Source organism: Nomascus leucogenys, chromosome 1a (genome assembly GCF_006542625.1).
Source record: "Nomascus leucogenys isolate Asia chromosome 1a, Asia_NLE_v1, whole genome shotgun sequence".
NCBI classification, from domain to species: domain Eukaryota; kingdom Metazoa; phylum Chordata; class Mammalia; order Primates; family Hylobatidae; genus Nomascus; species Nomascus leucogenys.
In genome coordinates this window covers 78,462,721-78,489,775 of record NC_044381.1, presented here as the reverse complement: position 1 = coordinate 78,489,775, position 27,055 = coordinate 78,462,721, and the positions used below count along the sequence as shown (strand labels likewise).

At 44.1% G+C, this 27,055-nt stretch overlaps 1 long non-coding RNA gene across 5 annotated transcripts in view; it reads left to right on the top strand.

Moving 5' to 3' along the window:
* The window catches only part of LOC105739262, a 94,596-nt gene extending 69,957 nt beyond the window's left edge, over positions 1-24,639 (top strand). For 2 of the 5 annotated variants that reach the window (XR_004029750.1, XR_004029748.1), the window contains 3 exons: positions 15,475-15,557; positions 20,339-20,407; positions 20,486-24,639. This is a non-coding gene — a long non-coding RNA (uncharacterized LOC105739262). The remainder of the gene's footprint in view (positions 1-15,474; positions 15,558-20,338; positions 20,408-20,485) is intronic. The other 3 variants (XR_004029754.1, XR_004029752.1, XR_004029749.1) reach the window with 3 other exon arrangements.
* The last annotated feature ends 2,416 nt before the right edge of the window (positions 24,640-27,055 follow it).

Below are 27,055 nucleotides of genomic sequence, written 5' to 3'. Positions count from 1 at the left end.
CCAGGACTGCTCAGAAATCCCCTGCAGGCTCTTCTGCACAACCCTGTACCTACCTACATCTTTTTCTTTAACTTATTTTTTTTTTCTTTTAAAGATGGGTCTCCTTATGTTGTCTAGGCTGGATTCAGATTCCTGGACTCAAGCAATCCCATCCTCCTCATAGTAGGGACAACAGGTGTGCTGGCTTACCTAGGTCTTTAAATAGGGCCTGACTAGGATGAGGCCAGCAGGTGTATAGGGCACAAGATTTAAGGAGGTTCTCACTCTCAGGGCTGTGCAAGTGCAGGGTTGGCTCCTGAGAGTGGCCACCTCCTTAAATTTGCATGCTATACACTTGCCTCGCCTCACTCTCCCTGCCCTGCCTTTCTAACTCCCCATTCAGTAACTCCCAAATTCTAATTGGTTAGGGATGGGGTATGGACATTTTTAAATGCTCCTCAGATAATTCTAATGGGTAGCCAGGATGGGGAGCCACTGCTTTAAGTGAACAAGGATGGGTGGTAAATTGAAAGAATTCAACTGAAAGCCAAGAATCAATCTTGACTTTATCTTTTTCTGTTGTTTTAACTGGGGGAAACAATTCTTATCAAATTCATTTTGGTTCAGCGTGTTCACTAGAAGTCACAAAGGGTCCTGTACAGGGTTGCCAGATAAAAAACAGGACACCCAGTTGAACTGAATTTCAGATAAACAACAAATAATTTTTTAGACTTATCTGAAATTCAAATTTAACTGGGGATCCTGTATTCTTGTTTGCTAAATCTGGTGACCCTCATTTCCCATGACAAGTCAAACATGTGGATTTAACTGCATAGGGCAGCATTTCCTAGTTTGTACTACAAAACACACGCTGCAGTAGATATAATGTGTATTATACCAAGAAAAAAAATTTGAGTTTGGCAAACATTGGGTGAAACAAAGTTAACTGGGTTTTTTGACTGTAAAACTTCTCAGAGTCTTTGATATGCAAATGTTCAGTGACCCCTCAAGTTGGAGACTTGTGGAGTTCCCAAACTTACATAACGGGGGACATCTTACATAACTAATGTTCCAGTAAACTTACTGCGGAAAACACTACTGGGAGAGGAGGGGGTGCTATTGAAGGGTTTTAAACGGGCAAGTGACAAGGTCAGACTAATGACTGAGGTAGATAATTCCACTTTCAGAAGTACCAACTTGAGAGGAACAAGCACAGAGCCCGGGCAGAAGGCTGTGTTATTTTAAGAGGGCTGCCATGACTAAGTGCCACAGACTGGAGCTTGAACAACAGAAATGGATTGTCTCACAATCCTGGAGTCTGGACTTCAGAGATTAACGTTTGTCACAAGGGTTGGTTTCATTCTGAGGACTCCTTCCTAGGTTTGCAGATGGCCGGTGTCTCCCTGTCTTCACATAGTCTTCCCTCTGTGTGCATCTGTGTCCTACTTTCTTCTTATAAGGACATCATGGTGGCTCACGCCTGTAATCCTAGCACTTTGGGTGGCTGAGATGGGCGGATCACGAGGTCAAGAGATTGAGACCATCTTGACCAACATGGTGAAACTCTGTATCTACTAAAAATACAAAAATTAGCTGGGTGTGGTGGCGCATGCCTGTAGTCTCAGCTACTCGGGAGGCTGAGGCAAGAGAATTGCTTGAATCCAGGAGTTGGAGGTTGCAGTGAGCCAAGATCGTGCCACTGCACTCCAGCCTGGCAACAGAGCAAGGCTCCGTCTCAAAAAAAAAGGACATGAGTCATATCGGATTAGGGCCCAGCCATATGACCTCATTTTGCCTTAATTACCCATTTAAAGGCCCTGTCTCCCAAAACAGTCATATTCTGAGGTGTGGAGAGGTTGTTGAGGGGATATAATTCAGCCCATAACAGACAGCTTTATAATAAATCTACTGACAGATGATGGAGGTTGTGAATCAAGGCAGTGGGGATGGGGAGAAAGATTGAATCCCAGAAATATTAAAGAACCAGAAATGAAAGGACAGGGGAATTGATGAGACATGGTGAATGAGCAAAAGTAAAGCAGAGTTTCGAGCAAAGAGTAGCACTCAAACATTTTTGTTTCCATCTCTTTGCTGTTTCCCAAGTCTAGAACAGAATCAGGTAACACAAATTCATGCTCATAATGCAGTGTTTGATTGAATTCATTTCTGATATAGATGCATGAACAACACAATTATTAAATATTTCTTGGCTGGGTGTGGTGACTCATGCCTCTAATCCCAGAACTTTGGAAGGCGGAGGTGGGAGGATCACTTGAACCTAGGAGTTCGAGACCAGCCTGAGGAACATAGTGAGACCTGTCTCTATTAAAAATACAAAAAATTAACTGGGTGTGGTGGCACGCACCTGCAGTCCCAGCTACTTGGGAAACTGAGGTGGGAGGATCACCTGAGCCCAGGAGGTTGAGGCTGCAGTGAGCCATGATCACGCCACTGCACTCCACCCTAGATGACCGAGTGAGACAGTGTCTCAAAAAAACAAAAAAAAACAAAAAAAAAAACCACGTTTCCTATTTGCCAATATGTCCACTAATTTTTATATTGGGATGACTGACTAATCTCTGCATCATCTCTCTCCACTCTTGGAAAGAGATGTTGAGCATTATGGGAGTGCTTATCTGTGCCAGATTAACGCTGCTCCATTGGTCTCCAAGGAGAAAAAAGGCTTGGTGAAGAGTCTCTGACTTGGAAGCAATGCCTTGAACAGACCTGGCTCCCTTGGGGGCTGTGGTTTTCAGGTCCTAGTCCCTGTCTTCAATCTAAGAATTAGCCAAAATGCAGCCAATAACTTTTGGAAGTGGAAATCCTAGGCAAGTTTTGATAGTATTAAAAAATCACTGGGTGGGTTAGACAAATGGAAATGTAGCCATAGGACATTTTGAGCAGCAGCCTTCAGTTTTACATATTCTACAAAACGAAAAGAAACTTTTGGTATTGCCAGAGTCAGGACCAAAGACCCACAGGTCAACATACCCTCCAAGCCCCAGCCTTTGGGCTCTCTTTCTGGCCTCCTTTGGCCTGGACACCAAGAACATCAACAGCTGGACGGCCATGGTATGAAGGGGGTATATTGGTAACACTCTAAAAATCTGCCAGAACTACCACAAGCTAGGACCTATCTTTGCTGAAGTGTGCAGAATTCTTGTTGATACAAGTGTTCTTTCAGTTAAAAGCCATAAATTCCTTCTGGTTTAACTAAAGAAGAAAAAATCAGTTGGGAGAACTTGGTTCTTTTCCTTTTTTGTCTCCTGAGGATTGATGTATTGCTCAGCCTTTTGGCCTCTCCAACAAGTAAGGAAGGATGCTGGCCAAAGTGCAACCATTATCTGTCATCTTTGACTCTTTGGAGTCTGTAATCTTCCATGGTTTCTTCCTCTCAGCCTACACTTGAAGTCTACTTCCTTCCAAAGATTTTCCCTTAACCAGTCATCTCATAGCACTTAATATTTTGCCTCATTGTAGAGCTGGAGGCTTGCCCTGAACTCCCTGTTCAAGTACTATCTCCTTGAAAGGCAGAAAGGAATTCCTCTGTGATCTCCCATGGCTCCTAGCACATACCTTCATAATGGCAGACAGCACTGAACTGGTCCTGAATCGGATGCAGCATCTCTGCTCCAGCTGGGCCTGGTCTTAAAAACTACCCCCGGTACATGCAATGCTCAAAAATTACAAACGTGCTCTAGAGTTGACATCTTTTCTCCTTCAATCTAATTTAAATTTATCCCATAACAATTTAAGTCCATATCATACATTGTTTGCAAAAATGTCCAAAAATCATTCTCTTCCTTGCATCCATGCCCCTTTGCAATGTGGTTTTCTAGCTCATCTCATCAAAGATAATTCTCCACCCCTTGAATGTGGGCTGACCATGATATCAGTTTTGATCAACACATTGAAGCAGGGGTGATGTGCCGTTCCAAAGCCTAGGCCGTAAGAGGCCTTGTGATTTTTCTGTTCTCTCTCTCAGAAATCTGCCCACTACCTACCATGTAAACAAGCTTAAGCTAGACTGCTAGATAGTGAGGGACCACACAGCCAAGTCAACCCTGTAACCCCTGTGGCCTCAGCCAACAGCCAGTTAATCCTCAGAAGCAGGGGTCCTTAGCTGTCCTGTAGCTGGCCATGGATGCATGAAAGCACCCAGGAGACCAGAAGAATGTGCAGCTGATCCACCCAAGATTGCTGATTTGCAGAATCATGAGCTAAATAAATAGCTGCTGTTTTAAGCCACTAAGTTATAGGGTTGTTTGTTCTGCAGCAATAGTTAACTAACACACCATCCGAAATGTTCAGATATTTGAAGAATGTAAGAAACTTCCAGTCAATTCCCAAGGCTTCTCAAATTTATGCTTTGGTGCTCTAAACTCATAGCAATAAGAGAAAATAGAAAACAAAAAATAGTATTGCTAGCTCATGGATAAACATCTCTACAAACCAGAAATCTCCGGTGTTCCAAGATAAAAACAGGAGGGAGTCAGTGGGAGTTTAGTCTCTGCAAAGTAAAGGGAATTAAAGAGTTCCACCTGAGGCAGAGTATAAACGCCAATTACCACTTGAAGCCAAAGGTTTTGGGAGTGGATAACATCCCCACTTCGCCAGCTCGTGAAAAGAAGACTTAAAAATCATTGTCAAGTATTATCACTCCAGGCATTCTCCCCCACCTGACTGCTAAAACCGAAGATCAGTTCTCAGTCCTCATTTTACTAAGCAGAATTTGATAGTCGATCCTCTCAGATTTTCTGCTTTTCTGCAGGGGATACATAACGCTTTCCTGGTTTCCCTGCTACCTCACAAGCCCTTTTTCTCAGTTTCCTTTTTAATGGTTCTTCCTTTTCATTCCAAACTCTTAATGTTGGAGGACACATGGATTCAGTTCTCAGTTCTTTATCCATATGCACTCCTTTGGTGATCTTATCTATGCTCATGGCTTTAAATATTATCCACTTCCTACTTCCAATTTAAATCTTCAACTCAGACCTCTCTCCAAGCTCCAGGCCTCCTTTTTTTTTTTTTTTTTTTTTAAAAAAAAGAGGAATATATGAAACACAAACAGGCTTAAATGAAATAATACTGTATAAATATGAAAATATACAATTTGAAATCTTTGAAATCAAAATTACAGTTATTTAGAAGTTCAATAGAACAAACTCTAGACTCACAGCAATTACACAGGGAATTAATGAATTGGAAAAGAGTACGGAGGAATTATCCTTACATAGCCAAAGATACAGGGAGATTTAAAAATATGAAACAACATAAGGAACATAATCTGAATAGTTACAATAAATGTTGAATAGGATTTCTGAAGAAGAAGATAAGGAAGAACAGTATTTGAAGAAACAAGTAGTAGAGACTTCCATGATTGAAAAATGAGAGAAGTCCTTGGACTAAAGGAGCACTCTGGGGACTTAAGTTGAATAAATAAAGAAAACCCACACCTACCAGACACACTGAAGTAAGACTGCAAGGCATCAACATGAAAGTGCTGAGAAATCTCCAGAGAGAATGACATTGTTTATAAGGAAGTCATAATTGCACTGACAACAGATTTCTGATCAAAAGTAAGAGTTGAAAACGCTACTAAGAGAAATATTATAGCATGTTATTTACTAGGAAGAACAGTGAGTCTAAGGCATGAAATATAAGAAATAATGATGCATGTAGAAAGTGGTAACATTTAATTTGTTAATTAATTATTAAATTAATCAAATCAGTTTAATTAATTATTGACCATAAGGACATACATATTGACCACATGTTTAATAACTTTTTTTGTATTTAAAAGATGGTAAAATTAAAGCTCTCCATAGCAATAAGATTGGGGGAAAGGAACGTCATGTTCAATCTCTGAGGCATATGTGATATCAAAGAGGACAGAAACTGAATAACTCTAGCCTTTGTTAGAAAAGTTTATGATTAAGTGTACATGTTTTAAAAATTAGGGGGAATTGGCCGGGTGCAGTGGCTCACGCCTGTAATCCCAGCACTCTGGGAGGCCGAGGTAAGCGGCTCATCTGAGGTCAGGAGTTCGAGACCAGCCTGACCAACATGGAGAAACCCTGTCTCCACTAAAAAATACAAAAATTAGTGGTGCATGATGGTGGGCACCTGTAATCCCAGCTACTTGGGAGGCTGAGGCAGGAGAATCACTTGAACCCAAGAGGCGGAGGTTGCAGTGAGCTGAGATTGCGCCATTGCACTCCAGCCTGGGCAACAGAGCAAGACTGCATCTCATTAAAAAAAAAAAAAAAAAAGGTGGGGGAGAAATTTATATTTATTAAAATACTATATATGGAAACTTCATTAATTCAGTGTAAGACAGAAAAAGAAATTTAAAAAGCAAGCAAAAATTATGGTAAGGAGAAAACCCAAAATAAGAAGGCATAAGTTCAAATAAAATAAATATAAGGAGATTATATTGATCTTCTAAAAATAGTATCAATTTGTTTTTTAAAAAAGTCCAGGTATATGTGCTTCTTATAAGACATCCAACGAAAAAACCAAAGAGACAGACTGAATGTAAAAAAATTAAAAAAAGGGGTCCCATGCAAATAACAATAAAGAAGAACCTGGTATATCAATATTTATATCAGGCTAAATATAATTTAAGTCAAAAGCCTCTATATAATAATAGAAGCAACAATCCACCAAGATGTAATATTCATGAACTTGTGTGCAGCTAATAGCATAACTCTGAAAACCACAAAGCCAAAGCTGAGAGAATTAGGAGAAATCGCCAAACCTCCAATCGTGTAGGTTACTGAGATAAAGTAAAATGAAAGTTTAGCAAGAACTGAAAAGGTTTAAACAACAACAAATCTACTAGATATATAGAAAAAAGTCCTTATGCCCAACAGTAGATTCAAATACATTTTTACATAATCTTACCTCCTATTAAAATCACAAAAGAAGTCCCCACAAGAGCGAAAGGACTGTCAGAGAGACCATTGTTTTTTTGACTACAGTGCAATGAAATTTGAAATCAACAATGAAAGGAAGTTAAAAATAATAATTACAACATGTTTGGAAACTAGTAAAAAAAAAAACCTTCTAAAACATGGATTAAAGAGGAATTTACAATAGAAATGATAAAATATTTAGAAGTAAATGACAATGAACGTTTCTCCTATCACAACCTGCGAGAGCTGGTCCAGAAAACAAAACAAAACAAAACGCTGTTAAGAATATTTTTGAGGTAACTAACAAAATTTGAACAAGATCTGTAGATTAGATAATAGTATTATATTACATTTCCTGATTTTGGTAATTATACTTTGTAGTAACAGAATGTCTTCGTTCTTAGAAAATATACACAAAATATTTAGGGATAAATATTTTGAAACTTATTCTGAAATGGATCAGATGACGATGATGATTTGAAACTTATTTCTGAAACTTATTCTGAAATGTATCAGATGATGATGATGATGATGATGATGGTGATCATATCCAGAGAGAAGCAAAGTGAATGTGGTGAGTTATCCCAAAAATGGTGAATCTGGGTGAAGGGTATACAGGAGTTTTTCTTATACTATTTTTGTAATTTTTTATAAGTTTGAAATTACTTCAAAATTAAAAGTTTAAAAACCTGCAAGATGCATTTAGCATTAAAAGATTTTATTTTAAAATCTAAATAGTTCTGCCCTTTAAAAAGATAGTGATTTACCAGTCATAATTTCCCTTCTGAAGGTTCTCTGTCTCACTGATTAGATAAAACAAAATCTGTTGTGTGAGAAAACTGTATGTTCTGCAAATTAGCAGAGTTGACCACAATACCTGTTGTATATAAAACAGCATCTTACAGTTGCCAGCACCATTCATTAGCAATTGCCTTGGGGATAAACAGGCCAGGGACTAAAGAGTGATGTCACACAATTGTTTTAAATAAATGAACCAAAAAGACAACTTGTGCCACATTCCAAGTAGGTCATAAAACATATTTAAGGAGCTTCAGTCCTGGGATTTCTCTAAGTCTATTATAATACTCTGTTTTGACTTTTCTCTCCATGTGCCATAATTCAAAGCAGAGACACTCAATCTCCTTTTAAATGTTTCCTGAGAAATCTGCCTCTTGACTTCGTAAGAGTGCTAAAGTGACAACACATTACTGAGAGATGGTTTCCAGGCGCTCAGCATTATGTAGAAAGACTCTGACGGAGGATGACAGCAGACATAGGGACAAACATTTTGGCATCACCAAAGAGGAAGAGTGAGGGTGGAGGGAGAAACAGAGAGATGAGAAAATAGACAGAGGATCAACATGTGGTTTCGAGAAGAGCTTTAAGGATAAGTTCAGAAAAATCTACTAGTCCCAATGTGTTCACAAGATCTCTCCATTGCCAGAAAAACCGTTTTGAGTTTGGAGAGAGTTTTAGACTGGGGCCCTTGGGAGGGTTGCATGGTAGGGAATAATTGCTGGAGATGGAAGAAGAGAACATGGATTCTAGTTGTGTGATATCCCCGCTTTCCCAGCAGACAATGGTGGGCACAGTGGGGTAGGCCAGGTGGATTGTTTGAGGACTTTACTCATTTTGCAGCAGATTCCCTTTGGGGGCCTCCTCTGGGATGCCACTCTCCCTGGCCCACCAAATTTAGTCTTGGTCCTTTGTTACCTGGCAAAGACACAGCAACATTTGGGGGTCAATGGGACTCACAGCTTATTGACAGTCAGAAGACTAAGCAAATTATGCCACTTTTAGAAGATAGCACAGTTTAGGTTTTTAATGAATTGTCCATCTCTTCATTTATGTTGGTCTATTTTAATTAAGATTACTTCGGAAGACAGAACATAGGACCCATCCTAGAAGTACATATTTCATTACTGGCTAGTATAGAGGCTCAGGAGTTACCTGCAATTTTCTGTCTTCTGCCTGTACTCTTTGGCGAGATGGCCATGCTATGAGGGTTCCAGTCCTGGTTCCTATTTAACCTGACCAAACCCCTCTTCTCACCACTTCCTACAGAAAATCTTTCCAGACTGGATGGATCAAGTCGAGAATCCCTGATCTACCAGACATCAGGGCCATAACCTCTCTCTCTCTCTCTTTTTCTTTCTTTCCTTCTTTCTTGAGACAGAGCCTCACTCTGTCGCCCAGGCTGGAGTGCAGTGGCACAATCTTGGCTCACTGCAAGCTCCGCCTCCTGGGTTCACGCCATTCTCCTGCGTCATCCTCCTGAGGAGCTGGGACTACAGGCGCCCGCCACCATGCCCGGCTAATTTTTTGTGTGTTTTTAGTAGAGATGGGGTTTCACTGTGTTAGCCAGAATGATCTCGATCTCCTGACCTTGTGATCTGCCTGCCCCCGCCTCCCAAAGTGCTGGGATTACAGGCGTTAGCCACCGTGCCTGGCTGCCATAACCTCTTTCTAACCACTATTCCCCCACATTTATTAGCTTTGAAGGAAAAAGAAGAAAAATTTGGACTGGATGAAAATAAATATCTCATAAAGCAATCAGTGGAGGTTCTGGTAGAATTTTTGGAGCATTAGAGGATTAGTGCTGAAAGCAGCAGTGTTTAAACTTTTTCTATTAGCTCAAACTTTATACAGATGCCCAAAATGCAAAATAATAATAATAATAATACCAAGGGTTTCAATGAATGGTATTTGAATACCTCCAACTTAGAAAAATGAGGTCCAGAGAAATGGAGAACCACACCCCAGGCGTGCCAGCTAGTTGGTGACAGCTGTGGAACCACAGCCCTTTGCCCTTAGAAGCATTTACTCACTGTCTGGAAATCACTGCATCATTAAAAAAGAATGGCAGGGACTGGTTTCTGTCCCCAGTAATTTTCACTGTAAGAAAGACACTGTGAGAGTCAGTGCACACACAAAACTGTTTTTCAAGCCCTCCAAAAATTGGCAGCCAGGCCAAAATGTTTGGTGGAATTTATGTGAATATTCAACAGACTATGCCTCCAGGAATTGGTACTGACTTCTCCCCTAACCCCAACCTGAGGTACAGGCCATGGAGACAGTGCAAGGAAGCAAACACAAGGCAGAGATGCAGAGTGTGTGTATTCTGAGGGACCCGTGGATGGATCTCACAATAGTGCCAGCTTTCTCCACTCTGGACAAGACGTAAATTAGGCCTGCCATCACAAATGCTTAGTTTGGCACGACTTTTGTTTGTCCTCCAGGGAGAATAGAGAGAATGGGTTGGAGAACACTATTTCACATAATAACATGATTATACTTCTATACTATTTTTAAACTGCAAAGTTCACCCACGTACTGCACATTAAAAATGTTTCACCAGAACTCTGTGAGTTCCCATAAGAGTATTATTATCCTTTTCCTGCAAACAAAGAAAGTGAGGACAGAGCAGTCAGGTGGTTTGTTCAGAGCCACCACATCAGTTGGTGACCGACGGGACGATCAGTCAGTAACTGAGGGAGGAGCACATCACTTTATTCCCATCAGACTCTAGACTGGATTCAGATTCTGCTTTTTGGCCAACATGGCCTTAGACCCAAACAGAGGGACTGGTCCAATTTGGAGGAATAAAACAGAAAAGATATTCCAATGTTGCATGGGCCAGAAAGGAAATTGTACAGCAAGGTGACTATAATTAATAATAATGTATACTTCAAAATTGCTAAAAGAATGGATTCGAATGTTTTCACCGCAAAGAACTGATAAGTATGTGAGGTGATGGAAATGTTAAGAGCCTGATATGATCATTTCATAATATATACATGTATCCAAACATCACATTGTATGCTATAAATATATACAATGATTATTTGTCATTTTAAGATAAAAAAATTTGAAAAATTACAGAAAGACGGTAACAGGCATCATGGAATTGCTTCTGACGTGTGTGTTCTTCAGAACTGTTTATAGAACATTTATATCCAAATACAGATTTGAATTTGGTGGGTAAGTTCTAGCACCATAATTTACATATTCTTTGGAACCTATTTGCTGGTTGAAACTGCGCTTTTCTATGAGAAATTTTAAGGCCGTTTATTTCACCCCCGAAGTAAGGCTGAGCAACGTTTTAAATGAAGAGCGGACGTTGAAAGAAACATTCGTGAGAGTGCCAAAGCGAGCTCCAGGAATGAGAGGACTAATTTGGCAGCTGTCAGGACAGATCAGCTCATAGAATGAGAAGTGGGTTGAAGGAGGAGCTCTGCCTGCAAGGACAAAACTGGGGCATGTAGGTCCGATTTTTCCAGCTGCCTCTCTTCTGGGGAGCCACCTCAAAAACCCCGCGTGCCTTGCCACCTCCCTTGATGGAAGTAGAATGCTACCTCTGGCACAAGGGCCATTTCTGTTTTCGTGGCATTACCGGCCATTTCTGTTTTCATGGCATTACCGGGGCCTGAAACATCCATGCTCAGAAGTTGTCAAATAACACCAGTTTTTTTTCAGCAGCTTGTCTGAGCACTCCTGGAATTCCTTTAAAATACAGAAGGATGAGTAATCCTGGTTCTCATTTCTGCAGAGAGGGCTGGGAAAGGCCCAGGCACGACCTGCCAATGTTGCAAAATTCGTAAAGCAAATCAAGTGAACAAACCACTCCTTTTCAGATCAAAACCTGTTAAGGATTGAGGTGTCTTTTTGGCAACCCAGGGGTTATTCATATGCCTATTTCAACTGTTCCAGTAGCTTCAGGAAATAGCAAGGTGGGGCAGCCCACGAGAAAGCCAGCATCATCCTCAAAGGATGCTCACCGCTATGAAAGAACCAACTTGGCTAAAAATACTTTTCAAGTAAGGAATCATTTCCCCCTCAAAGAGAGTTTCTGAGCACCCCAGAAAATGATCGTGGGAACTTCTGAGTCATAGAATAAACATGAATATCAAAGAATAAGTTTACATGTTTTGGGAACACGGAACACTTTCTTTTTCTAAGCCTCTGACAGCATTCCTGAGAAGTGCATCTGCCTTGAGTTCAGGGAACTGAAAATCTGTCCTTGGTTTGGCAGCTGACTAGCTCATTGACCTTGGGTTAATCATTTAATTTGGGATCGGAAATTCATAGTCAAAACCATGATTATTGTGATCCAAGAGAAGTGAGCCTGCCTGGGCATGGGGACCCAAAGGTTATAATTTTAAGGATTTATTCCTTGGCAGTGGAGGCAAAATGCTGATAGTAATAAAGTGGCCCAGATTCAAATGCCTGAACAGTGAGTTTTACCAGGGCCCCCACGCCATTCAGTAAGCTCTCTGGGATTTTCAGTGGGCCTGGGGACGTATAACTCACTTTGGCTCAGAGCTATGAAAGCAGAACTTGGGTGGTTTATTAGAATATACAATGGAAGAGTTGGACGAGACCTGAGTAATGATGTTTTTGTTTATCGCTTGTCTCATCAGAGCAATCTTCTGGACACATAAATTTAATGTTCTCATCCTCTGCTTAAAACGGACTTCCACTGTTCCAAAATAAAGGCCAAAGTCGTCAACACTGTGTGTACATGTGATCCAGCCCCTGCCTACCTCTTTATATCTTTGTTTTGCTCATCCCCTTTAATCCAGCCACAAGGACTTTACTCCAGTTCCTTCAATGAACTAACTCTTTGTATCTTGAGCACTCTCTAACCCCTCTTCACTTTTTTTTTTTTTTTTTGAGATGGAGTCTCACTCTGTCGCCCAGGCTGGAGTGCAGTGGTACGATCTTGGTTCACTGAAACCTCCGCCTCCCAGGTTCAAACAGTTCTCCTGCCTCAGCCTCCCAAGTGGGTGGGATTACAGGCACCTGCCACCACACCCAGGTAATTTTTCTGTATTTTTAGTAGAGAAGGTGTTTCACTATGTTGGCCAGGATGGTTTCGAACTCCTGACCTCAAGTGATCCATCTGCCTCGGCCTCCCAAAGTGCTAGGATTACAGGTGTGAGCCACTGCACCTGGCCCCCACTTTATTTTTAAATTTTTATTCTTCTTTCAATGCTCAGCTCAAATGTCACTTCCCCTGAGAAGCGTTCCCTGAGGCTTCCCCTCCCCATACCCATTAGATCAGATAAAGCTCTTGTAATATTCTTGCAGAACATCCTATTCTTTTGCTTCAGGGCCTTTATCACAATTGATAATTATATACTTACTTTTACTTATTGAATTAATTCCCAGTCTCTCTCAGTAGATTATATGCAGTGTCTGTTTCACTTGCCATTGTATCTCTAATGCCTACTACAAGTGCCTGGCATGTAGCAGACACAACTGCTTGTGAATGAATGAATGGTCTCAGTGATTCAGTAAGGATGAAGGTGATGTAGAGTAGTAGATGGCAGCTCTACTCTGGAAGTCCAGAATACTGCTCTGATTCACACCTGCAAGCCTTATTGGTCAATGACTACTGATATTCCAGCCACCCAAACAACTGCTTTCGGAGAAGCATTGATACCTGCAAATAAAACAAATCTATTCGTTTCATACATTTTTTTCAGAACACTAGGAGAATTTGAGAAGAGATGAGCCAGCCCCCAAGCTGTCCTGGTTTCTTTTATTAAGAATAGGCCATGATTTGAGCACATTCTGCTACTTGCCTCACTTCGGCCTGTTGCTGGGGGAAAAGTGAGAGTCTGTGTGTGGGGACTCTGGCTTGGCAGTGAGATCTAACACAGAAAGATCCTGAAGAAATATGCTGACAATGGGGTTTTATCTCTTCAATGCACTGGAGACAAAACCCCTGCTTTTAAAAACAACAACCATACAGAGCCAAGGATGTCCCAGAGTCAACAGTCCTAACCCTTTCTCAGCCTGCCTAAGAGGTCGTTGGTTTCAGATGGATGAGCAAAGGACTGCTACTTAGAGACTACTGTCTAGGTCAACCCAACTGGCATAAGTAAAGCACCTACTGTTTATAGTAGAAGGCTGCAAGATAACAGGAGATGCAGACTATTGAAGGCTACTGATCTATCTGTGTAGACAGGCAAGAATAAAACAACTGGAGAATTCCAGGATTACACAAAAAGAAGAGTGTGATGGTATGGTGGACTATTCCAGAACAGTGAATTTCCCCTGCATTAAGGATGAGATCCCTATGAACTGGGATCATTCAGGAAGTCTTCTTGGAGAAGAAAAGTTTGAGCGTATTGGGAAAAAAAGTTGGATTGGCAAAGAAAGCTGAGCTGTCAGTAGCTGGGCCCATAGTAAGTAGGCTGCATGGAGCTGGGAGTTATGTTAAAGGAGTTGTAATTTGGGATGCCTCTAATTAACCATTTTGGGAAAAATATAATAAATCCCTTTGTAGCATCTATAATAAACTGCCCAACATCTATGTGGTGGGGAAAAAGTTTTATTCTGCATTTCACATGGATGGCGATAACACTAGGTAATCTCAGCGTCTTTCTGATTCTCTTACTAATCCAGGATTCTAAGTAATAATCACTTTGTTCTACAACCTGAATCTAGCCCTTGTACTGTGCAGTTTTTTTACACTTATTTTTCCTGTTGTCTGAATCAATCTCCATGGAAACATAAGTTTTACTGAGTTTCAACCAGCTGTGTCCACCGAGGTAAAGATGCAATAAAAGGCACAGGGCATATATACCACAGCAGCAGTTACTTCCCACAAGAAACCAGAGATTGGAAGTGAAGCTAACACATTTTCAGCTACAATAGCATCTCTTTCAAGGTGAGCCATTTGCCCAGGGAGAGTTTCCAGCTCTTAGCAAAGGCAGAAGAATAAAACATCAAGGATGTCTTTCTAAGGCTGCAAACAGAGTAACCAACACCTTGAAGCTGATCTGCTTCTGAGTCCTTTAAAAGCCAGGACAGCAACAAAGTGCCCACATTACATTTTCTATAAGCTTGCTAAGCATCTCTTTTCCTAAACCACAAAACCCGAGGCATTTCTACAGAACAGGCAGAAAGGGAAGTCCTGGGAGGTCAGGGCCCTGTCTCAGCAGGCATCACTCCAGCCTGTCTTTTCCTGAGTGTTTTTCTGCACTTCTCTTCCATCTTTCCCCCTCTGTCCCACACTGGAAGTCACTAGTCTGTGCCCTCCTTACCTCCCAGGGTTTCTGCACCTTCATTTCCAAGGGCAAGTGAAAACAGTGCCAGGCTGTGCACATGGGTTACTCCAGGGACTTCTCCTCCTCCCATTTCCCCTAAAGCATTTGACAGTTAGATCTTGGAACTGAGTCCAGCAGCACTGAGGTCAGAGAGATGGCTAAAGCTAAAGGCAAACTGGATTCTGTTCAGGAGGTTCTCCTTTGTCATTTTTATCTCCAAATAGAAGACCTCTGTCTTCCCAGAAGATTAAATAATAGAAAAGAACTGGCCCAAGGTGGGTGGCTCTGCAAACAGGTGGGTGAGGTCTCTAGTTGAGTGAGGGGGTGTCTGTGGGTTGTGGGTTCTTCTTATGAGCAGAGCTTGGAGGGATTTGGTCTATTTGTTGTGGTTTTCCCAGGGGGAAGTGGGGGGTGGCTGGGACTCTAATGATCATTAACAGAAGACTTTGGATTAGGCTTCTGAAACGTTAAGATGTGGATCCTCTCGCAATCATGTTAAAATGCAGATCTCCTTTCAATAGGTCGGGGACAGAGCCTGGCCTTTCTATCAAGCTTCTGGTGATGGGATGTCGCTGGCTCTCATCCACAATTTGAGTAGCAAGAGGTTAGCTTGTCTACTTACTGCCTTCATATCCCCAGCTGGGCTATGTCATTTTATCAAAACAATGTGGTAAGAGTGAGCGCCAATTACTAGCCTGTTGAATCATCCATTGTTAGAGCTGTTTCTTTCAGGTACATTTAACAGGCCCCTCCCTGTGGTTCCCCATTGCACAAGAAGCCCATTTGCCAGGCAATACCTTGCGCAAGCAAGCCACTGTGCAAAATTGCACTGGCTCTTCATGCTGCCAGCCAGGCGGCTGCTGGTTGATGTTGGAGTTGTATAGTTTATGTGATAGTGATGACAGCGCTGACTCTGAAGGGTACTGAAGATTTTGAAGGAGTACTTCACTGCAGCAGCTTCACCTCTCACTTTTTTTTACCCACCCCCGAGGCTTATGGGAGAGAAGGATCAGGCAGATCTCTGCACGTGCCATGCCAGGGGTGGGGGAATTATATTTTTATTTTTTGCTTTCTCTGCTACAGGACATATCATGCCTTTTACAGATATTTATAGGACAATTTCCCTCCTGAGCGTGCCCAAGCATGGGGGATGGTGAGGAAGATGATTGAAGGGAGAAAACAGGAAAAGGGGGTGTCTGCATGTATGAGGATTGGAAGGTGGGGAAAACCCTTCGTGCTTGGTTCAGCCTTCAAGAAAGAGGAGGGGTTGACTAGATTACAGATGTTAAACCGGGGTCTGTGGTTCAAACCAGCAACTCTCTGCCCTTGTAAGCTATATCTGGCTGGTGTGTTAATTTGTCTAGGGTAAGAGCCCCTAGGTTTCAACAGATTCTCATAGAGTCAATGATACACAAAAGGTTAATCAGCCTCATTTCCAATCAGGATCATCTGCAAGTCCCTCCCAGAGCAGATATTTGGAGCACTAGGCTTCTAGAAGCAGCAGACATCAAGTTCGGGCCATGGGATTAGGGTGGACAGGGCAGCCACTTGGAATCATTTTCTACCAGAGGCAGAAGAGGCTCAGCTAGCAACAGGCCCATTTTACAGAGCAGAAGCCGAGCTGCAGTCAACTCAGTGATTCCTCCTAAAGTAGGGAGTCAGAAGCTGAGCCTGGACTGGAACCTAGGCCTCCTAGCACACAGAGCACAGGTCTACACTGGGGAAAAGCCCCTTCAATCTGGCAGTTGCCTGGAAAGGGCAAGACATTTGCGGCCAGAGCGCCAGGACCCCAGCTGGTTATTTCTAGCTTCCTGAATGTCAAAAATCCAGGCCGCTTCTCAAAGCAGCCTCCACTTGTCAGACCAAATCAAGGCATCAGCGCGTCAGGCAGGCGAATCCTCTGCCCCAGGCACCAGCCTGGGGGCGCACGCCCTGCCTCCGCCCCGCCCCGCACGGCGCACCTGACCGGTTCCCGCGGTGAGCCTGACCGCGGGCGGGCGAGCGCTGCGCCCACGCACCCGGGCGCCGCTCCCACCTGCACCCCGGCGTCACGCCTGAGCGCAAACTGCAACCTTCACCCACCTGGGCGGCTGCCTGGCTTTGCTTAGGGTTGGAGCCAGCCCCGCAGCCTGCCTTGGCCGAGTGTGACCAGGCAGCTGGTCTTTGACCCTAGCGGCAGATTGGGCATGACACACTGCCTTCTCTCTGGTCTCTTCTGGAATCTCCCACTTTCACCTGCTTTTCTTCTTAGCAAAACTGCCACCCCTGCCCCTACCCCAATTCCTCGATAGATCTAAATCAACGGGCTTCTTTGTGCCTCTGCAGAATCAATCCAGTCTTACAGGAACAAAAACAAACCCGTCCTGAGCGTCTGTTGGTTTCCCGTCCCAACTTCTGTTCATTCAACAAACATGGGAGCATCTACTGGCTAGGCTTTGGACACAACAGACTGACCTCTACCCCAGGGAACTGGCAGCCCCCCGGGGAAAAGAGAAGCGGATGTTTTTAGGCTGTAATTTAATGGTCGCATGGGAGTTTGCTAGGGGACACGGGGGCAGGGAATGAGCATTGCAGGCAGAGAGGACAGGCTGGTGAAAGAACACCGCAGGCGATAGGATCTGCAGGAAGGCAGGGTGGCCGGTGGGCATAGAGAGATGAGGGCGAGTAGCAGTGACGGGCTGAGGAGGAGCCAGGACTCAGCCAGAGAAAGGAGCATTGACTTCATCCTGAGAACAATGCAGGGCCTTGGAAGGCTTAAACAGGGAAGTGACCGATCCAATTTGCTTTCTTAGGTGGGACTGGAGAGCGGAAGGCCTGTAAGTCCCAGCACAGGGGCAGCAAGCAGCAGCATCACTGAAAGTAGTGGCATTTTCAAGGACAGGGGTCATGTTCTCCCACTTGGGGATCAAATTACCTAAGTTTTCTTCTATTTCCACCCCCACGCTGCTGCCTGATTCCTATCCCTGGCCCCACTGTGACTGGTTTGGCCTTCTGCCTCCATTGGCCCTTGCCTAGCCTTTAGGTAAGATGCTAGGTTGACCAGGTGTCCAGAAGAAAAAAAGAATGGATAAAGGAAACGTGTGTGTGTGTGTGTGTGTGTGTGTGTGTGTGTATATTTAACAATGGAATACAACTCAGCCATAAAAAAGAATACAATCCTATCATGTGCAGCAACATGGGTAGAATGGAGAGACATTATGTTGAATGAAATAACCAGGAAGGCAAAGTTAAACACTGTATGTTCTTACATGTGAAAGCTAAAAAAACCCAGTTGATCTCATAGAAGTAAACAGTAGAACAGAGGACACTGGAGGCTGAGGAGTGATGAATAGGGAGAGATTTGTTAAAGTAAACACAATTACAGCTAGATAGGAAGAATAAACTGTACTGTTCTATACCACCGTGGGATGATTATAGTTAACAATATATAATTTCAAATAGCTAGAAGGAGGATATTCAATGTTTCCAACACAAAGAAATGATAAATATTTGAGAGAATGGATATGCCAATTACCCTGATCAATTACCCTGTTTTGATATGTACATGATACATATCAAAACATCACTATGTACCCCATGAGTGTGTACAATTATTATTTGTCAATTTAAAAATTATTTTAAAAGATGCTAAGTTGACTGTACTCCCAATCCATCACCCTATTTTCAACCATCCATTTGTTCATTGACTCAATAACAATTTCTAAAGTGTTGCTGTGTGCCAGGTGCTGAGTTAGTCATTGTGGGGTACAGAATGGGAGATTCATATGTTTCCTGATCTCAAAGAGCTTAGAATTTATCCAATGTCCAAACTTGCCAGTGCATCAGAATCATCTATAAAGATTTAGAAAAATATAGCCAATTGAGCTTCACCCCAGACTGACTGAATCAGAATGTTTCAGGGAAAGTTCCAGGAAGCCATATTATTAAAATTCTCCTCCAGGTAAGTTTGTTGAGCAGTCAGAATCTCTGATCCCTAGAGGAATACTGAAGTGGAACTTCTCTAGTCACCTTTCCTCTACATAGTTGAACAGACCCAGAGTCTGGCTCCTGACCACAAGACAGAGAAATCACCAGAGAAGATGGGGCAACCTCAGTCCAACTGAGCTGTAAACCTGGGACCTGCTCACTCACCTTCAAAAAAGCAGGAGGGGCAGGAGGGATGGGTAAATGTAAGGAAAGACAAGAATGTACTGGGGTGGCGGGGTGGGTTGTACATGCCTAGAGTGGAAGATGCCTCTCTATCTAAATTATATAAATTGTCCATTTAGGAAGCAGAAGACAGGCTCTCTGGCTTGTTGAAACAAACACTCCTTCTTTCTCAGCCACATCTTGATTACTATGGTCAAGTAGGGATGATTGTGCTGGCCAATTTCAAATGGTGGCCCTGATGAATTATAACAAATAATCTCCAAGCGCTTTATAACATACCCATATCCCCACCAATTAAGTCTGAGTACTAGGGCAAATTGAAGCAAAGGGTGGTAGGGGCTGATCCTGTTAGCTTGCTGTCCTCAGAAATAGCCTCTCCAAGGGACTCTAAAAAGCAGCGGTTCTGTTGGATCATGCCTGGAAAACAGGTCTTCTTGGAGTTTGAGAGGATTAAAATTTTAGTTCCAGTTAACTTTCTGTCTCTTGGTGAAGACTGTTCCCAGAAATCTAATTGTGAAGTATTTATTTGTTGACAGCTAATGATGAGTCAGCTAATGTGATGCCTTAAACATGAATATATTTCCAATCTTCCTGGGAAGATGAGATACAGTTATATGTAAAAGTAAATAAACACAAGACTTATTTCCAGACAACACTAGAAGACATGGTTTTGTGGGTATCTGAGGTCCTATATCCTGAAAGCTTATCTGAGCAGTATGTATTTGACAGCAAAATACTCTGGGTGCCATATAGACACGTAAGACATCATCTTTGTCCTCAGGAAGCTTACAATTAACAATCTGATAGAAAAGACAGGACATATAAGTATATAATATAAAGAAAATAGTATAGGCTAGGCCAGGCACAGTGGCTCCTGCCTGTAATCCAGCACTTAGGGAGGTTGAGGTGGTGGATCACTTGAGGTTAGTAGTTCAAGACCAGCCTGGCCAACATGGCGAAACCCTATCTCTACCAAAATACAAAAATTAGCTGGATGTGGTGGCGTGTGCCTGTAGTCCTACCTACTCAGAAGGCTAAGGTGGGAGAATCTCTTGAACCCAGGAGGCAGAGGTTGCAGTGAGCCAAGATCATGCCACTCCAACCACCCTGAGTGACAGGGTAAGACCCTGTCAAAAAAAAAAAATAAAAAAGCATAGGCTGGGATAAGTGAGTGATTCAGTGTTAGCTTTAGTGTCAATAGAACTTGCACTGAAATATTCAACTTTTTTCCCACAGCCCTGGACAACTTTCAGGAAGACAGTTCTGATCTGTAGCAATTAACACATGGTCATCCTCAGAAAAAGGGTAAGGAGGGTGCCACTTGACCTAACAGAATCTTATACATGCCAATAATGTGAAGGCTTGATGGGTGTTTGTACTTAGTCCTCTCAATTATTTCCCAGAGATACCCATAACTTAAAATGCAGGAACCAAGAGATTTGAGCCTAGACATTTGGATGAAAAGTGATTTCCACCTGGAGAAAGTCACTGCCCTTCTGTTCAGAGGTAGGTGCCCTGATACTTGCCTGACAGCTGGAAAGGGTGGCTCAGAAGAGGTAGGCGGGAGAAGAGGCCACATAGTATCTCCCTGGGCCTCCTGGTGAAAAATTTGTGTGTGATTTTTCAGGCCTGACCACAAACTCAGGGAAAGCTGACCCTTACCCCAGACTTGGGGCACAGCCTATGCGTGGCAGTCTCTGGAGGGAGCTCTCAAGGTCTCAGGTCTCTCTGACTGGTCATAGTCATCACATATTTGCATTCCTAGCCCCTGAGCCTTCATTCTTGGGTTTATCAGAAGCCTTGGGGAGAGGTGTTCTTTAGGCGCCTCTGCTGAGGCCTCCTTTGGGTGGGGCAGGGAAGGGAGAGAAACCTTGAAGCCACTTTTCCCCACAATGACTCAGAACCTAGTACTTCCACTCCTAGTCTTCCCCCTCCCTTGCTCTCGGCCCCAGAGTCCATAAAACTTCCAGAGCCTTTTGTTCAGGGCTCTGTTAGCAGTGAGACCATCCCAACCCCACATTCCTGCGGATCTACTTGACCCTGGGCCCCTGTGTGTTCCATGGGGGAAATGGAACAGGGAGAGTCCATGCTTTCTCTGGTTTCAGATACTTGCTCATACCATTGCAGGACATGATTGAAAGCTTGACTCTTTTGTTTTGGGCTTGTTGCCTTCATTGACTATTGTGACACCTGGTAGCTCAGCGCTCCCTCTCCCAGTTCAATTGAGCTCCTGACAGAGGGACTCCACCTTCAACTTGCCGGGGGCAAACACTCAAAGGACGGGCTTCATTTCTGTTGCAGGCTCTGGCTTCTCCTAATATGTTTCTAATTCATTTCTAGATTCAGATCTCTCTCTCCCTCTCCATATCGCACATTCACAAACAATAACTGCCTGAGGACCAGGAGAAGCACAGGGCCTGCCTCGTTATTCCTCCCCCACATGCTGACTCTTCCACTGGGGCTGGGCAGAGCCAGCACACGCAGGAGAGGAATCACGAGCCAGGCCCTGGCCAGATCCAGATTTCTAGACATGAGAACTACCCAAACCCCAGAGACCCAGTTCTTCCATCTACTTTACTGAGGAGGAACCAGAGAGTCTGAGAAGTAAGTGACTTGGCCAAGGTCACCCAACTGGAACCCAGGTCCTAACCCTTGGGTTCAAACTCTGATCATGACCAGACTGCCTCCTTGAATCTTCTTTCTACTTTCCTGGTACAGTTCCTGCACAGAGCTGAGTCCTTGGGTGCCCAGGACTACACTAAGCCCTCTCAAGTCAGTACTTTCCAGGAGGCTGTAGCCTAACTGGGGAGAGAGGTGAGACCAGGGGTCCTCAGACTTGAGCAGATGTTAGAATCAGCTGGCGGGCTAGTTAAAACACAGATCTGCTGGCCCCACCCCAGGGTTGCTGATTCAGTAGGCCTGGGATGGGGTCTGAGAATTTATACTTCTAACAAGTTTCCAAGTATGGCTGATGAGAACCACTGGACTTAACCATAAACAACCAAAAGTAACAGAGGCAGTGAATGGAAACTGAGCAAAGGCAGGTAGAGAAAGGAGAGAAATGAGGGTGACATTGTTTCTAAGGGCAGGAAATGAACTCCAGGCGCTGGTCCTTGGGAGGTCCTTCTCTCCCCTCTACCTTCATCTACCCTGACTTCGGGTTTATCTAGAAGTTTCACAGTAGTATATAAATTCCCCCTCTCTGCTGGAGGGCTCTGGCCAACAGTTGAAGCCAAAACCATCACCTGTAGGAGGTTGCTTAGAGCTGGCTCCTGTCCCAACACCTTCCTCTCGGCTTCCCCGTTCACATCGCTGCAGCCTACACAGCTGCCTGCCTCCCCTGGAGCCTGGGGGCACCTGTCCTAAAGGCCTCGAGGATGAAGAGTCACGGAGGGTGGTTGTGGCCGTCTCACCCACCTCTCCCTTGATTCCTCCACGTACTCACACAAGCCCTGGAAGGCCAAGGACACTGACGCTCAGCGAAAGCTAAGGGAGTGGGTACATTACAAAAGGATCGGGAGAGGGGGAGTGGTAAAAACTCCACAGCTCACATTCATTGACTCAGCTCATCTTTCAAGGCCCCAGTTCTCCTGAGTCATCAGTGAGCAAGGACTTGCTTTCATAGTCACTAAGGCTGAATGTGGGTCATTGAGATCTAAACTGGTGTTTAAATGTAACCACACAGAGGTGAGTCAGACACATATAAGGAGAAAAAGAGCAAAAGAGAGAGCAAGAAAGAAGGAGATTTAGCTCTCTCTCAAGTGGGGGTGAAAATCCAGGAGCAAATCTGAAATGATCCACCTCTCCAAATCCGTCCACTGTTTAATTAGCTCCATGTAGCTATAGGGAAATTGAGGCATAACTGTGTGTCAACTAGCCCAAAGCTGTTCCAGGGACAGCAGCAACCTCAGGAGGAGGCCAGAGATTGGCCACTGGAAAGGCAGAAAGCAGGGACTCTCCACCCAGGCGGAGGCACCAAAGGGCCCTTGAAGGGAATGGACAGCTGGCATTATGGTCCCCCTACCTTTTCCCAAGACTCTTCCAGCTGCCTAATGACCTACTGAGGCTGCCCCTTGACCTTGAGTACAAATGGCCCTCATGCCCAAACAGCCGCTTGACCACAGCCAACCGACAACCTCCTGTGAGTTTCTCAGCCCCAGGCTGGCTCTGCAGGTAAGAGACAGACATTATGTTGAGGCAAACGTAACCCATGCCAAGCAGCGTGTAGAGATTTCTACCTAGTTTTATTGTTGTGAACTCCAGACAAGAGACTTAGAAACGATGTATGATTTTCTACATCAAAAGCCTGAGTCTGAGGCTTAGGGGTCTCTCATCCCTTTTCCAACTCCCTGTGTGTGTTGCGGGGTGGAGGGTGGGGCAGAATAGAGTATCTGCCATGGAGTCCCCACCTCTTTCCCTTCCAGAAGAGCCTGTACATGGCTAGTGGGCATTTCCCTCCCTGGAGAGGAGGCGGGGGAGGCCCTTCATGTGCTTCCTGGAGCCACAAGGAAAGAGGAGGCTGCTGATTCACCAGCAACTGCTTCCTGGAATGGCAGTTCCGGGCTAGCAGGCGAACAGTATTTTTCCAAGGTGATCTAGGGCTGTTACAACATTCCCGCTCTGCCCCCATCAGACCTTCCTGTAAGTCAAACCAGAAATTTACCCAAACCACGCATTCCTGAGCAGTCAAGCACAAGATTCCAGACACAGTGTTTCCAACATGTCTCGCTATCTCTCCTGGGACCTGGGATCCAGTCATCCCCTCAGCCCCTGTGCTTCCTCAGCCAAGACCATGCATTTGTCGCGCTGGCCATGGAGTCACGTGGAAGCCGCTGTGTGGCTCCAAGTCAGCTGGGAGGGGAAGGCCTGCCGTGATTCCCCTAACGGTCAGCTGAGAAAGAGCAGAGCCCTCAGCTAGCTTTGTCCCTGCATTTCACAAAGCCACTTTCTCTGGTCCTGCCCAGCTTTCTGAGACAGAAAGCTACCATGTCCCAGACTCAATCAGTCTCACTTTTTTTTCTCCCCAGAAATAAGGCACAGGTTTGGAAGTGCCTCTGTTTGACCCTGGTGTTTGGTTCTCTCCCTCACATACAGGGAACATGAAGGAGAACCCATCTCTGCTGCTTTTGAAGTGCAGTGGCTTTCACTTGGAATGGACATCTTTATGGGTGGCACCGGGGGCTGTGCAGAGAGGACCAGGGTGAAATTCCAGACTTCTCACGTTCTGCCTCTGAGACAGACCGTGGTGGGAAACACAAACAATAAAAATCCTTGGTTCTACTTTCCTCATCCCTTCCTGGCAAATGGAATCAAATGAGGGTGAGGGTGACTGGGGAATAAAGCCAGGGCAGTGAAGAGATGGGGGCCTGCTCTTAGAAGCAGTGTCTGAACTCCACCCCCTCCGGGATGAAGTGGAAGGTGCTTCTTCTCCTCCCTTCCTTGACTGATGGCTATGGGAACTTTAGATGGGGAAATACAGATATACTGATCTCTCAACCAAATGTAATTTGTATTAAGAATTAAGAGTTCACAAGTTATTCTCTGTCTCTCTCTCTCTCTTTTTTTTTTTTTTAAGAAACAGCCTTGCCATGTCACCTAGGCTGGAGTGCAGTGGTGCTATCATAGCTCACTGCAGCCTCAAAATCCTGGGCTTAAGTGATCCTCCCACCTCAGCCTCCTGAGCAGCTAGTACTACAGGTGCACACCACCATACCTGACCAATTTTTCTATTTTCTGAAGAGATGAGGTTTCGCTCTGTTGACTAGACTGATGTCAAATTCTTGGCCTAATGCGATTTTCTCCCTGGGCCTCCCAAAGTGCTGGGATTAGGAGTGTGAGCCAATGCACCCAGTCAATTTATCCTTTTTTATCTTTGTCACAATCTTACGAGGTGGGTATCGTTATTAGTATTGTCATTTAATAGAGGAAGAGAACAAGGATTGGGAGTGTTTAATAGCCAGCCCAGGATGAATGCGTCAAGTTTCAAATCCATGTCTCCTGATTCCAAGTCCATATTTCTTACAGTCCACGTTATATACTCAGCAGATGCTGTTGACAGGCTCTCTGAATCCAGGAGGCAGCTCTGAGCCTCAGGAAGTAAGTTGCTAGAATCCCAGTTAGGGTCCTAATATTCTAAGAGATACAGACCTAACAGAGAAGTGTGCTGTGCTTGTGGCTTTGTGGCAGGGTTTGTCTACAATAAACACATATTATGTTCACAGGGCTTAACTCAGTGCTGTAACAGGAGCTTCAGAACTGACAGGGCAAACAGTCCTCCTCAGTAAGTATCGCTGGCCATGTCTTACTCTCTCAGATAAGTTGCAAAAGCTTTTTTAACTCTCTCCCTCCCACCTATTATTATAGAACCATTTCTCAAAGCTTAATTCAAGACTTTATTTCTGTTTTCCAACAGTTACACACCTTATCTCTAAGAATAACCATTTTTAATGCCTTTGATTTTTCCCACTGAGCTCTTTGCCCCACGATTGTCCAGTAGCTGGGAATGGAGACTGCGTCTGCACTTTTGATTACCTGATAAACAGCGATCCTTCCTCCTCCCCGACCCCACACTCCCGGAACCCTGACTTGGTTCTCTATCCTTGTCCTTCAGGAGAGAATGAACCTCTCTCCAGCCCCCGGGGGCTAAGGTTTTGTCCGAGACTTAGACTCTCAGCCGTTGGTTCGGTATTCTGACTGCGCATTGGAACCATCTAGGGGGCGTTAAAAATCCCACTAATGCCAACAGGGGCTCCAGAGCTCCCTCAGGAGCTGTGGCTTGGCTCTCATTTTTCCCTTGCCAAGTGATTGGCGTTAGGGATGGTCATGTGACGCTAAACTGGCCAGGAGGATGCGAGGCTGCGAAGCTTCTGGGAATGTTTTCCACAGCTAAAAGTAAAAAAGCTGCAATTCAGGGGTGTTTTGTTTTTCTCCCTGGAAGTTGTTCTCTAAGTGCCCCAAGGGAGGGAGCTTAATTTAGTTAGCAACCTGTGGCCATTATCTCATTTGATCCTCACACTACCCTTTGAGCAAAGTAGTTAATATTTTGGTTTTAGTTATTAATTTACAGACAAGGAAACTAAGGTTTCTTAATTTTACAGACAAGGAAACTAAGGTTCGCAGAAGTTTCAGTATCTCCACATCCCCTTCAATGACAACAGCTGAGCAGAGTCAGGGTGAACCTGGTCCTGCCTGGTTCCAAAGACCATGATTTTCTCACTATTTCCCTGTTTGCAAGGTTGTGCTGGTAAGCTGACTAAATAATAAAACTGATGAAAGTCCTGGCTGGATGCAGTGGCTCATGCCTGTAATCCCAGCACTTTGGGAGGCCCAGGTAAGAAGGATCGCTTGAGGCTAAGAGAGTTCAAGACCAGCCTGAGTTGATAGCAATAGCTTATCTCTACAAAAGCAAAAAAAAAAAAAAAAAAAAAAAAAAATTAGCTGGGCATGGAGCCTGTAGTCCCAGCTACTCAGGAGGCTGAGGTGGGAGGATCACTTGAGTCCAGGAAATCCAGGACTTTGAGGCTACATTGAGCTAGGCTCACACCACTGCACTCCAGCCTGGGCAACAGACTGAGATCAAGTCTCAAAAAAAAAAAAAAGTCCTGACTTTTAGCACTTACCAATTTCCATGGTGTAAATATTTCCACACTGACCAATTTTAAGCTACCATTGTGAGCTCTCCGAGCACTAACTTGAAAGAGATGTGCACAATCAGCTCTCATGAGCGAGTGTGATCCAGCTCCAGCCAACCACTCGAAAATGGGGCATGTGCTCAAACCTGGTCTTTGATGCTAAAAACATGTTTTCCTTCATCCCCCTACCAGGGCTTTCTCTGAACACACATCTCCCCAGAGCAGATCTTTACATTGGCATTCAGCATTGTTAGGAAAGGTGCTCAGCTCTAGTTCCTAGAGGGCAGAATAAGGATAATGAGGGACAAATCAGTAGGGGTGA